Source organism: Callithrix jacchus, chromosome 5 (assembly GCF_049354715.1).
Source record: "Callithrix jacchus isolate 240 chromosome 5, calJac240_pri, whole genome shotgun sequence".
Lineage (NCBI taxonomy): Eukaryota > Metazoa > Chordata > Mammalia > Primates > Cebidae > Callithrix > Callithrix jacchus.
Window position 1 is genome coordinate 94,566,362 of NC_133506.1, and position 16,777 is coordinate 94,583,138.

The 16,777-nt window shown below is 43.0% G+C and overlaps 2 pseudogenes; one reads left to right on the plus strand and one right to left on the minus strand.

Moving 5' to 3' along the window:
* Nucleotides 1-4,595: 4,595 nt before the first annotated feature.
* LOC100410084 (obg-like ATPase 1) lies at nucleotides 4,596-9,214 on the plus strand (annotated as a pseudogene).
* A 3,411-nt stretch (nucleotides 9,215-12,625) lies between these two features.
* On the minus strand, nucleotides 12,626-13,139 carry LOC100386393 (cofilin-1 pseudogene; annotated as a pseudogene).
* Between the last annotated feature and the right edge of the window lie 3,638 nt (nucleotides 13,140-16,777).

Here is a 16,777-nt window from a genome sequence, read left to right on the forward strand (position 1 = left end):
CCCTGGCTGGAGTGCAGTGATGTGATCTTGGCTCACTGCAATATCTGCCTCCCTGGTTCAAGTGATCCTCCTGTCTCAGCCTCCCAAGTAGCTGGATTATAGGCATGTGCCAGAACTCCCACCTGTTTTATATTTTTAGTAGAGATGGGGTTTTGCTATGTTGGTCAGGCTGGTCTTCAACTCCTAACCTCAGGTGATCTGCCTGCCTCAGTCTCCCATAATGCTAGGATTACAGGCATGAGCCACCGTACCCGGCCTAGTTTTGTTTATTATTGTACCCAATGCCTAACACAGTTCTTGGCATACACTAAGTGGCCAATAAATATTTATGGAATAGATGAATGAATAGATGCTTTTCAAACCTCATCCCGCATGACATTTTTGCAGCATTCTACACTATATGTTGTTCCCACCTCCTGGACTCTTTCTTCCCTAAATTTTCATATTCTACTTATTTCCCAACTTCTGTAGGCTTTCTTTACAGGCAAGCTGCTACTTTTTTATGAATCTTTCAGCTTCAGAAATTGCTGTGAAAAGGGGAACACCTACATAGTCACCCACATAGGCACAAGTACAAACTTAGAGAATAATTAATGTTCAGTCACCATTTTCTCATCAGAGAAGAGAGTGGATACAGTCCTTAGTATCTGTAGAGAATTTGTTCCAGGATCCCATGTGGACACCAAAATCCATAAATCCTCAGGTCCCTTATATATAGTGATACAGTATTTGCATATAATCTATGCACATCCATATACTTTAAATCATCTTAGATTACTTGACCGGGCGCAGTGGCTCATGCCTGTAATCCCAGCACATTGGGAGGCTGAGGCGGATGGATCACAAGGTCAGGAGTTTGAGACCAGCCTGGCCAACATGGTGAAACCCCATCTCTACTAAAAATAAATAAATAAAAAAAAACTAGCCGGGTGAGGTGGCGTGTGCCTGTAGTTCCAGCTACTCAGGAGTGTGAGGCAGGAGAATTGCTTGAACCCAGGAATCGGAAGTTTCAGTGAGCCGAGATCACACCACTGCACTCCAGCCTAGGCGACAGAGTGAGACTCCGTCACAAAAAAAAAAAATTAATTTGCATGATGTGGCCCAGTGGTTAGTCTTCTGGAAAATAAAGACCCATTTTCAGAACATTGCTTTGAATGTATCCACATGTGATCGTAAAGTAATTATTTAAAAAATTTATAAATATTTATTTATTTTATTTATTTGTTTATTTGAGACAAAGCCTCACTCTGTTGCCCAGCCTGGAGTGCAGTGGTATGATCTTGGCTCACTGCAACTTCTGCCTCTGGGGTTCAAGTGACTTTCCTGCCTCAGCCTCCCAAGTAGATGCGATTACAGGCACCTGCCACCACACCCAGCTAATATTTTGTATTTTTAGTAAAGATGGGGTTTCACCACATTGGTAAGGTTGGTCTTGAACTCCTGACCTTGTGATCTGCCTGCCTCGTCCTCCCAAAGTGCTAGGATTACAGGGATGAGCTTCTCCGCCAAGCCTCTGTTCAGCCTCTTTAGGAGACTCTGACTTATACATGACAGCAGGGAGAAGAGAGACTTTGAAGCTTCCTTGGTGTCATCGCCAGGCAGAAAGCTTTTTTTTTTTAATTTTTTTGAGACGAGTCTCACTCTGTCGCCCAGGCTGGAGTGCAGTGGTGCCATCTCGGCTCACTGCAACCTCTACCTTCCAGGTTCAAACAGTTCTCCTGCCTCAGACTCCTGAGTAGCTGGGACCACAGGCATGTGCCACTGCGCCCAGCTAATTTTTATATTTTTAGTAGAGACAGTGTTTCACCATGTTGGCCAGGCTGGTCTCGAACTCCTGACCTAAGGTGATCCACCTGCCTCAGCCTCCCAAAGTGCTGGGATTACAGGCGTGAGCCACTATGCCTAATCAGTAATGCATTTTAGATTGACAAATTTTTTGGAATCTTAAAATCAGCCATTAAATCTAGAGAGTTTTGTCATAGATCAAGGAGGGTTCCAAAACAAATGAGTCACCCCTTTTCTTATAGAAGAAGTTTATAATAAATAAGCTTTAGATGTATCTTATGTCCAAAGAGAGCACTTGGTGTTCTATACAATATAATATCAAAATACCAATAAGGAGACAGGATTTATTGGCTTAATGTTCTCTTCAGAGCTCTTAATATTCATGTAGCATAATTATTAAAAACATGGACTCTGATGCCAAACTTCCTTGAGTTTAGCTTGGAGAGACTCTTTAACCTTGCTCTGTCTCATTGTCTTCATCTTAATGGAGTTGTGGTAAAGACTTTTTATTTATTTATATAACTGTAAGGAATATACACATTCATATGCACATATATGTATTTATTTATGTCTGTATGAAACTGACCCCATAGTCCCATAGATAGTTTTTTTTGATAAACGTAGAAATTGACCCTTCTTGTGCTGGCTTAGGCAGCACATATAGTAGAATTGAAACAACAACGAAAAAAAGAAACTGATCTTCTGGTCTTAAAGCTTGAAACTTAACCTTTATTTTATTTTATTTTATTTATTTATTTATTTTATTTTATTTTATTTTTTTGAGATGGAGTCTGTCGCCCAGGCTGGAGTACAGTGGCGCCATCTTGGCTGACTGCAAGCTCTGGCTCCCAGGTTCAAGTGATTCTCCTGGGATTACAGGTGTGCATCACCATGCTTGGCTAATTTCTTTTTTTGTTTGTTTGTTTGTTTTAGTAGAGACAGGGTTTCACCATGTTGTCCAGGCTGGTCTCGAACTATTGACCCCAGGTGGTCCACCTGCCTCAAACTCCCAAAGTGCTGGAATTGCAGGTGGGAGCCACTGCACCCGGCCACATTTGTTTTATCTGAGTTCTCAGGAAACTACCTTCAGGCCTCTCCAAAAAAAGTATCAAAAAACTGAAACTCACCCACATCCAGCCAATGAGATTCGAGGACCCCTTATTCATCATGATTGCTGCCTTGCTCCTCCCTAGTTCCTGTTTTCTCTCTTTTTTTTTTCTTTCAGACAGAGTCTCACTCTTGTTGCTTAGGCTGGAGTGCAATGGCATGATCTCAGCTCATGCAACCTCCCCCTCCTGGGTTCAAGCGATTCTCCTGCCTCAGCCTCTGAGTAGCTGGGATTATAGGCACTGCTATACCCGGCTAATTTTTGTATTTTTAGTAGAGACGCGGTTTCACCAAGTTGGCCAGACTAGTCTCGAACTCCTGACCTCAGGTGATCTGCCCACCTCAGTCTTGAAAAGTGTGTGAGCCCCCCACTCCCCCTTGTTTTCTTTTACATTGTTACATTTCTTTTCGCTATATAAACTCCTGGTTACAGTCAGTCTGGGAGTTAGATTTGAGACTGAATTCCCAATTCCTTGGCTGGAGCACCCAATTAAAGGCTTCTTCCTTGTCAATAATTGTGGTCTCAGTGATTGGCTTTCTGTGCAGAGAGCAGCAGGACTTAGACTGAACCCCTGGTGTTTTGGTAATGAATACACTCTCATGTAGAGCATTTAGAATAGTCTAAGGACATGGCAAGCACTATGCATGTTAATTATTGTTTATCTTTTTTTGAGATGGAGTTTCGCTCTTGTTACCCAGGCTGGAGTGCAATGGCGCGATCTCAGCTCACCGCAACCTCCGCCTCCTGGGTTCAGGCAATTCTCCTGCCTCAGCTTCCTGAGTAGCTGGGATTACAGGCACGTGCCACCATGTCCAGCTAATTTTTTGTATTTTTAGTAGAGACGGGGTTTCACCATGTTGACCAGGATGGTCTCGATCTCTTGACCTTGTGATCCACCCGCCTCAGCCTCCCAAAGTGCTGGGATTACAGGCTTGAGCCACTGTGCCTGGCCCTAATTATTGTTTATTTTTACAAATCAACCTTAATATTATCCAGGCATGGTAGCTCACACCTGTAATCACAGCACTTTTGGAGGCCGAGGCAGGTGGATCACTTGCAACCAGGAGTTTGAGACCAGCCTGGCCAACATGGAAAAACCTCGTCTCTACTAAAAATACAGAAATTAGCTGGGCCTCATGTGGGCGACAGTAATCCCAGCTACTTGGGCAGCTGAGGAGGAGAAACATTTGAACCTGGGAGGCAGTGATTGCCATGAGCTGAGATCGTGCCACTGTGCTCCATCTTGGGTGACAGAGTGAGGCTTCATCTCAAAAACAAACAAACAAATCAACCTTAATATCATTCCTCAAATACTTACTAGTTCTAAATATTTTATCATGAAAGAATATTAAAAGTCCGAGCTCAGTGGCTCACGCCTGTGATCCCAGCACTTTGGGAGGCCAAGGAGGGTGGATCATCTGAGGTTGGAAGTTTGAGACCAGCCTGGTCAACATGGAGAAACCCCGTCTCTACTAAAAATACACAAGTACCTGGGCATAGTGATCCATGCCTGTAATCCCAGTTACTCGGGAGGCTGAGGCAGGAGAATTGATGGAACCTGGGAGGCGGAGGTTGCAGTAAGCTGCGATCGCGCCATTGCACTCCAGTCTGGGCAACAGAGTGAGACTCTGTCTCAAAAAAAAAAAAAGTATTTAAATTAAAATGTTTATATCATGATTATATAAATCTTTTGTTTCTTTTTGTAAATAGGTTTCTTGACCTATAAAAAGAGCTGTTTGCTCAAGAGAAGAAACCTCCAGCCAGGCACGGTGGCTCATGCCTGTAATCCCAGCACTTTGGGAGGCCAAGGCAGGCATATCACCTGAGGTCAGGAGTTTGAGAACAGCTTGGCCAACATGGCTAAATCCCGTTTCTACTAAAAATACAAAATTAGCTAGGCATGGTGGAGTGCTCCTGTAATCCCAGCTACTCAGGCGGCTGAGGCAGGAGAATGGCTTGTACCTGGGAGGTGGAGGTTGCAGCGAGCTGAGATTGCGACGCTGCACTCCAGCCTGGGTGACAGAGGGAGACTCCGTCTAAAACAAAAAGAAAAGAAAAGAAACTTCTAATTTTCAAATTTGTTTAGATCCAGGAATAGGCCAATTTGAAAAATCTTAAAAAATATTAACTATCCAGGCCATAGTATTCTTCACAAAATGGCTCTAAGAGGCAGCAATACTAAACATGAATTTATGAACATAAGTACTGCTTTTTTCCCCCTTAGTTTGATTTAAATTTAATATTTTCCCACAATGGAAAACGATGTACAATAAAGAGATAAACTGGAAAGAATAAGAAAATGGAAACAAGATGTCATTTTTTTTTTACTACCCAACAGATTTACCATATGTTTTAAAATGATGTTTGGCCATCTACAGTAAATGAAACAAAATGCTTTTTAAAATAATGTCACACTTTAAACTATTTTTACTACCAAACTCTCCCTCTCCTGTGAAATATCCATCTTACTAAGCAAAGGTTTATTTAAGCTCCACTTACATCTATGTTGTTTTTAGCTCATTTCCTTTTTTAAAAAGCAATTGGTGAGTTTATTTCCCAGTTTAGCTGTTATAATAAAATATAAAAGACATTTCTGTTTTGGCCTCTAGTATGGCATTATCAAAAGCTATGAAACTCACAGCAAAATATAGGACAGTGTAAAATTAGAAGCTGCTGGGGTTTCTTTAGCAGCAGTTGCTGCTCTTGCAGTTGTTTTCCCCTCTTGCCACCCACACAAATCTGAAAGTCACCTCTGTGTACCAGACAGCAAACCCCAAGTGTATTTTTTAAATAACAGCTTTATTATTGACATTGCACAGACTTCACCCTTTTAAAGTACACAATTTGATGGGTTTTAGTATATTCACACAGTTGTGTAATCATTACCATTGTCTGTTTAGAACGTTTTCTTCTCTCAAAAACAAAAACAAAAAACCTCCATACCCTTTAGCAGTTATTCCCCATTCCCTCCTTCCCCCAGGACCTGGCAATCACTAATCTACATTCTGTTCCTGTGGACTTGCCTATTCCAGATATTTCATATACATGGAATCATAATTACATGGCCTTTGTGACTGGCTTCTTTTGCTGCTGCTGCTGCTTTTTTAAAATTTTTCTTGTAGAGACAGGGTCTCACCATGTTGCCCAGGCCAGTTTCAAACTCCTGGGCTCCAGGTGCTGCCCAGCGCCCAGGGTGTGTGCTGCTGGGCGGAGAGGCCTGGCCCGTATTCTCTCCTCCTTCCTCCCCACCTCCAGCCGCTGGCAGGACCTTTCTCTCACCGCCGTTGGGACCCCGTGTCATCGCCAAGGCCAAGCATAATGGCCTTCAAACAGGGAGGTGACGGAATTAAGCCACCCCCAATCACTAGAAGATTTGGAACCTCACTGAACATTGGTATTGGTGGCTTGCTAAATGTTGGGAAATCTACTTTCTTTGATGTATTAACCAAGTCAGGCTTCAGAAGAAAACTTCCCATTCTGCACCATTGATCCTAATGAGAGCAAAGTACCTGTGCCAGGTGAAAGGTTTGACTTTCTTTGCCAGTACCACAAACCAGCAAGCAAAATTCCTGCCTTTCTAAATTGCTGGCCTTGTGAAAGGAGCTCACAGTGGGCAGGACCTGGGGAATGCTTTTATAAAAATCTCACGTAAGTGCTTGTGATGGCATCTTTCATCTAACATGTGCCTTTGAAGATGGTGATATCACCCATGCTGAAGGAAGTTAGATCCTGCTGGAGATACAGAAATAATACATGAAGACCTTCAGCTTAAAGTTGAGGAAATGATTGGGCCCATTACGGATGAACTTGAAAATGTGGCTGTGAGAGGAAGAGGTAAAAAATTAAAACCTCTTTGGGAGGCCAAGACGGGCAGATCACGAGGTCAGGAGTTCAAGACCAGCCAGGCCAATATGGTGAAATCCTGCTCTATTAAAAATATTAAAATTAGCTGGGCAAGGGGGTGCACACCTGTAATCCCAGCTACTTGGGAGGCTGAGGCAGGAGAATTGCTTGAATCTGGGGGGCAGAGGTTGCAGTGAGCCAAGATCATGTCACTGCACTCCAGCCTGGGTGACACTGACAGAAGGAGACATCTCAAAAAACAAAACAAACGCCTAAAACCTGAATATGATATAATGTGCACAGTAAAACCCTGGGTAATAGATCAAAAGAAACCTGTTTGCTTCTATCATGACTGGAATGACAAAGAGATTGAAGTGTTGAATAAACACTTATTTTTGACTTCAGAACCAATGGTCTACTTGGTTAATCTTCCTGAAAAACACTACTTTAGAAAGAAAAACAAGGCCAGGTGCAGTGGCTCACGCTTGTAATCCTAGCACTTTGGGAGGCTGAGGAGGGCAGATCACATGAGGTCAAGAGTTTGAGACCAGCCTGACCAATATGGTAAAACCCTGTCTCTACTAAAAATACAAAGATTAGCTAGGCATGGTGGTAAAGGCCTGTAGTCCCAGTTACTGGGCAGCTGGGACAGGAGAATTGCTTGAACCAGGGAGATAGACGTTGCAGTGAGCCAAGATTATGCCATTGCACTCCAGCCTGGGCAACAGAGTAAGGCTGCGTCTCAAAAAAAACAAAAAACCAACAAAAAACCCAAAATGGTTGATAACAAGTAAAGAGTGGGTGGACAAGTATGACCCAGGTGCTTTTGTCATTCCATTCCTTTTAGTGGGGCCCTGGCAAGAATTGAGTGCTGAGGAGAGACTGAAGTATCTGGAAGCGAACATAACACAAAGTGCTTTGCCAAAGATCATTAAGGCTGGGTTTGCAGCACTCCACCTAGAATACTTTTTCACTGCAGGCCCAGATGAAGTGTGTCCATGGACCCTCAGGACAGGGAGTAAGGCTCCTCCGGCTGCAGGAAAGATTCACACGGATTTTGAAAAGGGATTCATTATGGTTGAAGTAATGAAATACGAAGATTTAAAGGGGAAGGCTCTGAAAATGCAGTCAAGGCTACTGGAAAGTACAGACAACAAGGCAGAAATTATATTGTTGAAGATGGAGTTGTTATCTTCTTCTACTTTAACACACCTCAACAACCAAAGAAGAAATAAAACTAAGTTATTGCTCAGATAAACATACAACTTCCCAAAGGCATATGATTTTTTAAAATTAAAATTTCTGAAAACTGATGGGACAAATGAAGTTGGGGAGATGGGAATCTTCAACAAATCATTATTATTTGTTTTAAAATTAAAATACCGTGTGCCTCCAGTGAAATGCAAGTTCATGAAATGTGAACAGCTTTGCATTTCACGTGATGAAGACCCTACTCCAAGTTGTAGAAGCTTTTTAGGAACCATGTTACTCTCGGAATACTTTATTAATCTCTGTCCTGTAGGCCAAGTCTGACACATTTGACAGTGAGGACAATGTGGCTTGCTCCTTTTTGAATTTACAGATAACACATGTTTTACAGTACTCCAGATATCCTCACCCAATAAAACATTTGACAGAAAAAATCCAAAACAAACAAAAATCCTGCTCTCAAGCAATCCTCCTGCCTCAGCCTCCCAAAGTGCTGGGATTACAGGCGTCTGCCACCATGCCCAGCTAATTTTTGCATTTTTAGTAGAGATGGGGTTTTACCATGTTGGCCAGGATGCTTTCGTTCTCTTGACCTCATGTGATCCACGCACCTCAGCCTCCCAAGTGCTAGGATTACAGGTGTGAGCCACTATGCCGGGCCAGGTTTTGTCTTAATATTGGGTCATAAGAGTTTTTTTAGAATATATTCTGAATACAAGTCCCATATCAGATATATGATTTGCAAATATTTTCTCCTATTCATGGGTACTTGTACTTTCTTGTTGGTATTTTTTGAAGCACTAAAATTTTTACTTTTCATAAATTCCAGTTTATCTATTTATGTCTTTGGTTGCTTGTGCTTTTAATATTGTATCTGAGAAACCATTCTCTAACCCAAGAAAATTTACTTTGGGGTTATGGTGGCTCACACCTGTAATCTCAGCACTTTTGGGAGGCTGAGACTTGAGGTCAGGAGTTGAAGATCAGCCTGGGCAAAATAGTGAGACCCTGCCTCAAAAAAAAAAAAATTAGAAAGTAGCCAGGCATGGTGGTGTATATCTGTGGTCCCAGCTACTCAGGAGGCTGAGGTGGGAGGCTCGCTTGAGCCCAGGAGATGGAGGCTGTAGTAAACCATGTTCACACCTCTGTACTTCAGCCTTGGTGACTGAGTGGGACCCTGTCTCCAATCAATCAATCAATCAATCAATCAATATTTAATCCAGAAACTCCCTGAACTCAGTTCTTTTAAAAAAACAAAAAATAGGCCCGGCACAGTGGCTCACACCTATAATCCCAGCACTTTGGGAGGCCAAGGCGGGTGGCTCACTAGGTCAAGAGATCGAGACCATCCTGGTCAACATGGTGAAACCCCATCTCTACTAAAAATACAAAAATTAAGTGGGCATGGTGGTGCACGCCTGTAGTCCCAGCTACTCGGGAGGCTGAGGCGGGAGAATTGCTTGAACCCAGGAGGCAGAGGTTGCAGTGAGCCGAGATTGCGCCATTGCACTCTAGCCTGGGTAACGAGAGCAAAACTCCGCCTCAAAAAAAACAAAAACAAAAACTTTAAAGTTTACTTACATGCTTTTTCTATAAGTTTTACAGTTTTCATTCTTACATTTAAGTCTGTGATCCATTTTGTGTTAGTTTCTATGTATGGTGTGACATAGGAGTCCAAATTAATTTTTTTGTAAGTCAGTTGTCCTAGCACCATATAATGAAAGACTGTCTCTTTCTTGCTGAATTTTCTTGGCATCTTTGTCAAAAATCAGTTCACCATGAATGTAAGGGTTTATTTCTGGGCTCTAATTCTATTGCATTGATCTATATGAATGTTCTTATACCAGTCTTATACACTGTCTTGATTGCGGTAGCCTTGGGTTTGATGTGGTTCAGCTTTGTGTCCCCATCCAAATCTCATCTTGAATTGTAATCCCCATTATCACTGTAATCTCCATTATCACTGTAATCCCCATGTGGAGGTCATTGAATCATGGAGGTGTTTCCCTATGCTGTTCTCTTGACAGTGAGTTCTCACATGATCTGATTGTTTTTTTTTTTTTTTTTTTGAGATGGAGTTTCACTTTTGTTACCCAGGCTGGACTGCAATGGTGCCATCTCGGCTCACCGCAACCTCCACCTCCTGGGTTCAGGCAATTCTCCTGCCTCAGCCTCCTGAGTAGCTGGGATTACAGGCACGCGCCACCATGCCCAGCTAATTTTTTTTTGTATCTTTAGTAGAGACGGGGTTTCACCATGTTGACCAGGATGGTCTCGATCTCTTGACCTCGTGATCCACCCCTCTTGGCCTCCCAAAGTGCTGGGATTACAGGCTTGAGCCACCGCGCCCGGTCAATCTGATGGTTTTATAAGGGGCTCTTTCCCCTTTCTCTTGGCACTTCTTCCTGCTGCCTTGTGAAGAAGGTGCCTTGCTTCCCTTTCATCTTGATTGTAAGTTTCCTGAGGCCTCCCCAGTCATGCTGAACTGTGAGTCAATTACATTTCTTTCCTTTACAAATTACCCAGTCTCAGGAAGCTATTTATAGCAGTATGAAAATGGACTAATATAGCGCTGCTTTGAAATCGGGAAGTGCCAGTCCTTCAACTTTGTTCTTTCTCAAGATTATTTTGGCTATTTTGTGTCCCTTGTATTTCTTTCACTATTCTCCCTTTTGTAGTTTTTAACTGAGCATTTTCATATGACTTCATTTTGCTCTCCTTTTTATTATTTTCTTAGCATATTCATTGTAGTTCTTTTTTCCTTTTTGACAACCTTTTTCACTGGTTGCTCTAGGTTCCCTTGGTTTTTTGTTTGTTTGTTTTTAGAGACAGGATCTCACTGTGATACCCAGGCCTGAGTGCAGAGCTGTGAACATGCTTCACAGCAGCCTCTACTTCCTGGGCTCAAGCAGTCTCTCCCACCTCAGCCTTCCAGATAGGTGGGACTACAGGCACAAGCCATCACACCACACTAATTTGGTTGTTGTTGTTGTTTTAGTTTATTGCAGAGAGGAAGTCTCACCATGTTGCCCAGTCTGGTCCCAAATTGCTGGCCTCAATCAGTTCTCCCACCTCAGCCTCCCAGAGTGTTGGGATTAGAGACATGAGCCACCATGCCCAACCAACTCTTGTATTTTATCTGAATTTTAGGATTGGCTTGACAATTTCTGCAAGAAAGAAAACTGGGTCTTTGATAGGGTTGCCTTGAGGCTGGGCATGGTGGCTCATGCCTGTAATCATAGCACTTTGGGAGGCCAAGGTGGGCAGATCACCTGAGGTCAGAAGTTTGAGACCAGCCTGGGTAACATAGTGAAACCCTGTTACTATTAAAAATGCAAAAATTAGCTGAATTTGATGGCGCAAGCCTGTAATCCCAGCTACTCAGGAGGCTGAGGCACTAGCATCTCTTGAATCCCAGGAAGTGGAGGTTGTAGTGAACTGAGACCGTGCCACTGCAGTCCAGCCTGGGCGACAGAGCGAGACTCTGTCTCAAAAAAATCATACTGTGCCCTATAAATAAGTGCAATTATTATGTGTCAAAAATAAAAATTATATTAGAACTAATAAACAAGAACAGCAATGTTATAGGGTATAAATCAACGAACAAAAACTAATCATATTTCTCGCTCAGTGGCATGAGCCCAGGAGTTCAAGACCAGCCTGGCCAACATGGTGAAACCCCATCTCTACTAAAAATACAAAAAATTAGCCAGGCATAGTGGTGGGCACCTGTAATCCCAGCTACTCAGGAGGCTGAGACAGGAGAATCACTTGTACCCAGGAGGCAAAGGTTGCAGTGAGCCGAGATTGTGCTATTGCACCCCAGCTGGGCAACAAGAGGAACACTCCGTCAAAAAAAAAAAAAAAAAAAATTGGCTGGGTGCAGTGGCTCATGCCTGTAATCCCAGTACTTTGGGAAATCCCAGTACTTTGGAAGGCCAAGGCAGGCAGATCACGAGGTTAAGAGATCGATACCATCCTGGACCAACATGGTGAAACCCTGTCTCTACTAAAACTAAAAAAATCGGTGGCGTGTGCCTGTAGTCCCATTTACTTGGGAGGCTGAGGCAAAATAATTGCTTGGGAGGCAGAGGTTACAGTGAGCTGAGATCACTCCACTGCACTCCAACCTGAGAGACAGAGTGAGACTCTGTCTCAAAAAAAAAAAAAAGAATTTTTTAAAAAATGTAATACATGTATCAGAACATCACACTGAGGCCAGGTGTGGTGGCTCACACCTGTAATCCTAATGCTTTGGGAGCCTGAGGCAGTTTGATCACTTGAGGTCAGGAGTTCAAGACCAGCCTGGTCAATACAGTGAAATCCCGTCTCTACTAAAAAAAAAAAAAAAAAAAAAAAAAGAAGAGGAAATTGGCAGCATGGGGACAGGGAGGAACAGTTGGGGAATGGGGGTATTGTTTAAAAAAAATCTGGTCTGCTTTAACTGAAGGGGAATCAGAAGATTGAAAGCTGTTTGGGAAAACCAGAACCATCAGGGATGGAGGGAGAAGGAAAATCTGGGGTGGGGGGAGATTCTTTTTGGCAGCTGGGGTGAAGGGACTGCTTTCTCCCTGCTAGGATTCCCCCCAGCCTCTCTGGTCAGGCAGGAAGGGGGCAGCCTGCAAGCTCCAGTGCAGATGGAGGGTTGCTAGATACTCCAGGCAGGGGACCAGAAGGGGCTCACGAAGGCTTGTCCTCCAGAGAGATGACTGCACTGCCCCCCAACTTCTCTGTCTGGGTGCAGCGGCCCTTGACTTCCTCATAGCAATTTGCTTGTAATTCATGCTAGATCCCTGTCAGCTTCTTTTTGATGGTGTCCTTGGAGCTGGCATTGATTATTTTGCTCTTAAGACGTGCAGACTCAGAGGACCAGAAAATAGACATCAGGTCCTCCTTGTTGCTCTCCTTGGTCTCACAGGTTGTGCCATAGAGGGCATAGGCAGTCCTTATCCTGCAGCATCTTGACAAAGGTAGTGTAGGGACTGTCGGCTGTCTGGCCCACATCAGCTACCAGGATCTCCTTGCCCTTCTCAAGGATGAGGTTCTTGAACTCACTCAGGACAATCGCCCTCTTGCGCTTCTTCACCTCCTCTGGCATCAAAGACTTACGCACCTTCATGTCGTTGAATACCTTGATACCATCAGAGACAGCCACACTGGGATTCACCTTTCCGGAAGCAAAAACGAGAGCCATGGAGAACCTCAGACAACCAGAGTGCTGCGGCTGCTAATGGGACCTGAGGGAACCTCAGCCATGATCTTTAAAGACTGTTTTATACTCTGGAGAAATGCATTCTGTTGTTTATATTTATTGAAACTGTAATTTCAAGGTCTTTAGGCAACCATACTAATATTATTTTGTAATCAACTTTTCATGTAGAATTGGAATAAAATTTGGTGAAGTTTTTTTTTTTTTTTTTTTCCAGACAGAGTCTCACTCTGTCACCCAGGCTGGAGTGCAGTGACACAATCTCGGCTCACTGCAGCCTCTGCCTCCCAGGTTCAAGTGATTCTCATGCCTGAGCCTCCCAAGTAGCTGGGACTACAGGCGTGTGCCACCACATGTGGCTAATTTTTGTTTTTTTAGTAGAGATGGGGTTTCACCATGTTGACCAGGCTGGTCTCGAACTCCTGACCTCAACTGATCCACCTGCCTTGGTCTCCCAAACTGCTGGGATTACAGGCATGATCCACCACGCTTGGCCTTGGTGAAGTATTTTTTTCCTTCTTTTTTAAAAAAATAAAACCAACAAAGTCAAAAGTTGTGTTTTTTTTTCTTTTCTTTTTTTTTTTTTTGACAGAGTCTTGCTGTGGCAAGATAGTGCAGTGGCGTGATCTCGGCTCACTGCAACCTTCGCCTGCCGGGTTCAAGCGATTCTCCTGCCTCAGCCTCCTGAGTAGCTGGAACCACAGGTGCCCACCACCACAACCAGCTAATTGTATTTTTAGTAGAGATAGGGTTTCACCGTGTTGATCAGGCTGGTCTCAAACTTCTAGCCTCAAGTGATCCACCCTCCATGACCTTCCAAAGTACTGAGATTACAGGCATGAACCACCACAGCCAGTCTGAAGTATTTCTATTGTCATGTTGCTAAAAAAATAGTTGGAAATGTCTAATGGACAAAAACAGTAAAGGGATTTATTGAAAGGATATTGGAGAACTCATAAAATTATCAGCAGAGCTGGAGAGTCAGGGTTTGTAAAGCATGCAACAATCAAGTGGGGCCTGAACACCCTGGAAAACAAGCCGAGGGCATGCCACCTGAATGCTCTTGCCACCTCAATATCCGGACACTTGCCACTGTTATGAAAACTGAACTCCAACTGTCCTTGGGTCAGTGTATCTCTCAGGATTTCAAGTTCTGGGCTAGGAGTGGTGGCTTGCACCTGTAAACCCAGCACTTTGGGAGGCTGAGGCGGGATAATCACTTGAGCCTAGGACAACATAGCAAGACCTTGTCTCTATTTTTTTGAGACAGAGTCTCACTCTGTCACCCAGGCTGGTGTGCAATAGCATGATAGAGATGGGGTTTCACTATATTGGCCAGGCTGGTCTTGAACTCCTGACTTTGTGATCCACCTGCCTCAGCCTCCCAAAATGCTGGGATTATAGATGTGAGCCACTGCACCTGGCCTGACCCTGCCTCTACAAAAAAAAAAAAAAAAAATTAAAAATTAGTTGGTCATTTTAGCATGTGCCTATAGTCCCAGCTACTTGGGAGGGTGAAGCAAGAGGATCACTTGAGCCCAGGGGTTCAAGGCTGCGGTGATCTATGATTGCACCACTGCACTGGGACCTGGGTGACAGACAGAAAACTTGTCTCAAAAAAAAAAAAAAAAAAAGATTTCAAGTGCTGAGAATCTGATTGGCCCACCCTAGACCATATTCCTGTACATTTGTTGCTTGGCATAGGGGATGGTGGAATAGCTAACCTTCTAGGTTTTCATAGTGGGAAGCTGGGATGTGGCTGTCACCAAGACATTCCATGCAGGATCTTCCCCAAACAGGACGAGTGATGTTGAGGAGCCAATTAAAAAAAAAAAGAAACTCATTGTCCTCTTTAGTTCATGATTACTGAAAGTTGAGACAGACATACTTGACATATTTTTTTTGTGTTAAGATTATTATTATTATACTCACAAACTCACATTTATAGTTAAATCTATTTTTCTACCTTTTCTTTATTTATATAATTATAATCAATATGTTGACAAAAATACAAAATACTCATCTAATGGATAATGTTAAAATCATCAGATATATATATATATATATATATATATATATATATTTTTTTTTTGGGACAGAGTTTCGCTCTTGTTACCCAGGCTGGAGTGCAATGGCGCAATCTCGGCTCACTGCAACCTCCGCCTCCTGGGTTCCGACAATTCTCCTGCCTCAGCCTCCTGAGTAGATGGGATTACAGGCATGCGCCACCATGCCCAGCTAATTTTTTGTATTTTTAGTAGAGACGGGGTTTCACCATGTTGACCAGGATGGTCTCGATCTCTTGACCTCGTGATCCACCTGCCTTGGCCTCCCAAAGTGCTGGGATTACAGGCTTGAGCCACCGCGCCCAGCCCAGATATATATTTTTTTACATTTTATTAGATGGAAAAAAAAGCCTGTCTTTTTCTACTTAGTTTTTTTTTTTTTTTTTTTTTTTTTTTTTTTTTTTTTGAGAAAGAGTCTCACTCTGTCGCCCAGACTGGAGTGCAGTGGCTCGATCTCCGCTCACTGCAACCTCCACTTCCCGGGTTCAAGCAATTCTTGTGCCTCAGCCTCCTGAGTAACTGGTATTACAAGTGCCCACCACCACACTGGCTGATTTTTGTATTTTTAGTAGAGTATGGGGTTTTACTGCATTGGCCAGGCTGGTCTCAAACTCCTGACCTCAGGTGATCCACCTGCCTTGGCCTCCCAAAGTGTTGGGATTACAGATGTGAGCCACTGCGCCTGGCCTCTATTTAGTATTTTGTTCCTCATTCTAAACATTTATATTTGTTTATTTTGTTTGGCATAATTCTTTTAGAGAGAAATACTTTCACCAACAATTAATAATATATGTAGAAAAATTTAATACAATTTTAAAGGTACTTGATTATAAGGGGCCACCAATACTATTAAAAATACAATATAGCTAGGCACGGTGGCTTATGCCTATAATCCTAGCACTTTGGGAGGCTTGGGTGGATTTCCTGAGCTCTGGAGTTCGAGACCAGCCTGGCCAACATGGCAAAACCCAGTTTCTACTAAAAATACAAAAAATTAGCTGAGCATGGTGGTGTGCACCTGTAGTCCCAGCTACTCAGGAGGCTGAGGCAGGAGAATCACTTGAACCCAGGAGGCAGAAGTTACAGTGAGTGGAGATCGCACCACTGCCCTCCAGCCTGGACAACAGAGCAAGACTCCATCTCAGAAAAAAAAATCTTCAAAACATTTGAATTAGAAAGCTCATGAGTTAGATATACTTTATCATGAGTTAAATATACTACTTCATAATGATCAGCCAGTTGTCACTGTGCCATTTCAATATAGAAATTTAATTTTTGAAGCTCAGTTTCAGGAGCTTAATGATCACTTTATAGGGAGAGATGAAAGTGCTAAAGTACTGCCTGAATTTACATTATATGAATGTGTAATGTCTTTCCTAATTGCATGTATTTTCTGCTTTATACTTACTACAGCATTATTGGTGTGTGTAGATGTGTTGAAATGTGCACTCTATATATTCACATACACACATATGTACAAAGAGCATCTCCCTTCCCTCCTGATATTAACTATAGTATTTTCTGTACTCTTGATGCCCTGGCATCTGGGGCCTGGCT